The 3,065-nt window shown below is 29.2% G+C and overlaps 1 long non-coding RNA gene across 5 annotated transcripts in view; it reads left to right on the forward strand.

Annotated features, from left to right (window-relative positions):
- Positions 1-1,379, forward strand: part of LOC101510774 (uncharacterized) — a 5,573-nt gene extending 4,194 nt beyond the window's left edge. Inside the window, exons 3-6 of one of the 5 annotated variants that reach the window (XR_012163040.1) lie at positions 76-188; positions 337-390; positions 468-636; positions 918-1,379. This is a non-coding gene — a long non-coding RNA (uncharacterized lncRNA). The remainder of the gene's footprint in view (positions 1-75; positions 189-336; positions 391-467; positions 637-917) is intronic. The other 4 variants (XR_012163036.1, XR_012163037.1, XR_012163038.1 and 1 more) reach the window with 4 other exon arrangements.
- The last annotated feature ends 1,686 nt before the right edge of the window (positions 1,380-3,065 follow it).

The raw sequence follows: 3,065 nt of genomic DNA on the forward strand, positions 1-3,065 counted from the left end.
AGGTATTAATTCCGAGCATTCTAATATATAATTGCCCTTGTTACTTTGTAATTCTTTTATCTTGATGACCATTAGCCTTTTAGATATGGTTGGAATTGATAGACACGACAGTAAAAGAGACAGATGAATATCAAATTTTTGACAATCTTGAAGCACAGCATAGATATCTGACATGGAGAGCCGAAAAGGTAGTTTGGATTTATCTCAAATTTTTGTCTAATTGGAAGCAGTGTCGTTTAATAGTGGCTATATCAAATTTAGTATAAAATATTGTCAAAAAGAGGCTTATTGATTTGTGTTTTTAAATATTCCTTGTTCGTGGAAATATTTTGAAAGTAGGATCCGAGACAAGGTGTTTTGAAGAAATTGATAGGTGACACACTTGCCAAGGTGAATTGAATTTAAGTTCAGATCGATTCTTCTAGATTCTACAACTATCGATTCTCACTTTGTGTTTTGCACCATAGGATTTATTAAGAAGTTTTCTCTTTAATGGAGTCAACGAACTAGGAAGCAAAAAGTTCCATGACTATTTTCCACACTACAACGGCGAGAAAGGGAGTCTAAATAAGAAAGGTGGTATTATTGGAAAGTCTTTTGAAAATCGACCGTGGGATGCAAGAGGAGAATTCCTTGGTAATTGTTTTTTTAATTGCTTCCCTCTTACTATTATGTTAATTAATTAAGTCTCTCATTTATCTAGTTAAGTATGCTATGATCAATATAGAATGTTTCCTTAGCCTTCATTTCCTTCATGCAAAACAAGGTTGTGCATGTTTATCTTAGTGGCATTTTGCATATGCTTGTGTGTTCATTTTGTTACGCGAGACATATTTGGAGACAATACTATTTGTATTTAACTAAAAAGGCAATTAACCTGTTTGGTTCTGACATATGATCATCTTGAAATATTTTAGGTCGATGAATACAGTAGCTTTGCTCTCAAACTGTTATACAAGGCATGTAGCTGGTAATATTTCTTCATAAGTGGAGAAATATATCACTTTTGTAAAGATTTTATGATTTAATTAGTGGAGAAATATTTTTTTTATGATCTAATTTCATTTCAATATTGCCACAAGGATATCATACTCATGTTAGTGCTATAATTAAAATGCTAGGAATGCAAGTAACATGCATTTAATAGAATTAGTAAAATTAAATTATATTTTATTATATGTTTCAATGACATCAGTTAATAAAAATAAATTAGAAATTTAAATTTAACTTACTGGTATTAATAATTTAGAATTACAATTAGTAGAGAGATAAAATAAAATAAATTTAATAAATAATAATACATTTTAGTGACAGACAATACTGTAGGAATATATTAATTCTTTATTTATATTTTTCTACGTTTTAGTGACAGATAATATCGTAGGAATAGACTAATTCTTTATTTATATTTATCTAGTTTTTAGTGACAGACAATACCGTAGAAATAGACTAATTCTTTATTTATATTTATCTAGTTTTTAGTGACACTCATTATTGTAGGTAGAAATCAAAAACATGTTGTGACACTCCTCATAACATCTAGTGACAGTCTTCAAAGTGTAGCAGGACGCCCCCTTAAAGTTGACATTATATTTGGGTGTCACTCAAAGTATTATTGATCTTTACCTACAGTTTTTAACTTTTAGTGACAAACTTTGTATGTCAAGATAAGTCAATTTTTTTGTAGTGATCATAATCTTTGTGTATTAGTTTAGTTGTATTTGATGTTATTAAGTTTGGTTTAGTTTTGATTCATAGTGCTATTCCATTTGTGTTTGTGTATTTGGTTGTTGATAAATCTTTAATAATTACCTAATTGAAGTATCTCTTCAATTAAAGAATTAACATATTGAAGAATTGTTATCACAGTGTTTTTCAATAAATCTCAAAGGTTTCATTAATAGTTACAATAAACATAATTTTTTTTTGTGAAAAAGTTAAAAATATTGTATCCACTACATGTAAAGAATCTACTGAAGCCCTTAAGATTCAGCTAGTCATAAATCCTAACAAGTGACATCATAAGTCGTGTTTGTTCTTGTATAAAGAGTTTCAAAACCTCAAGAATTAGTCCTAATGGCTTACCCGAAACCTTAAAGCCCATGTACTATTCAAAGGAGAAAACAATGCCTTTTGGACATATTGTATGAAAATCCATATTATGTCTTATCAGACCATCCATTAATCGTTTTTATGTTGTACAACTTTAATATCACTGACAATTTTATGAATTTAGTACAACCATTATATAATGGTTTCTATGCATCACTCAACAAACTCTCAAACATTTTAGGACAATCCCAAATATTTTCTTTAACTGATTTTGCAATCTCCTCAACCCAGTCTCGCTCATATGTAACTGTATCGAAATCATTTGAAGCATATGTCGAACTATTCTCAAAATTAGTATTCCTTTTTTTTCTCACCATGTCTTATCCATCATGTATAGCTTTTATCAATTATATGACATACTAAATGTCCTTCCAATTGATCTGCTCTAACGCGTTTTCCAAAATAACATTTTAAACAAGGAAATGATTCTATTTGGGTCTTTTGTATTCTTCACTACAAACTCAACAAACTCCTTCATTCCATTTTCATACTCTTTTGACAATCGATTGGCATACATCCATTTCTGGTCCATTTTATATGACCTATATGAATGCAGTGTTACACAAATGATAAGCTACTGATAACATTATACCAATCTATAGTATATATAGTCTAATATTGGAAAATGGAAACCAAAGTTCAAGGTTATGCATACAAGTCTGATTTCAAAACAGAACATATCAAACATATTTCAAAAAAGAACAGATTTTATATGATTTATCAGATAACATTTTATCTGATTTATCAAGTAACAATTTATCTGATTTATCAGGTAATAATTTATATGATTTATCAAAGTTATGTCATCTACTATCAAGTAACATTTTATATGATTTATTATGTAACAATTTATCAATTTTAGTGACAACAACAAATTAATAAATACAGTACCCGAGACAACAATCGCTCAGTAGAAATGGGTGCACAGTAGAGGAGCAGTAGAGGTGGGTTCA

The sequence above is a fragment of the Cicer arietinum genome, chromosome 5, assembly GCF_000331145.2.
Source record: "Cicer arietinum cultivar CDC Frontier isolate Library 1 chromosome 5, Cicar.CDCFrontier_v2.0, whole genome shotgun sequence".
Lineage (NCBI taxonomy): Eukaryota > Viridiplantae > Streptophyta > Magnoliopsida > Fabales > Fabaceae > Cicer > Cicer arietinum.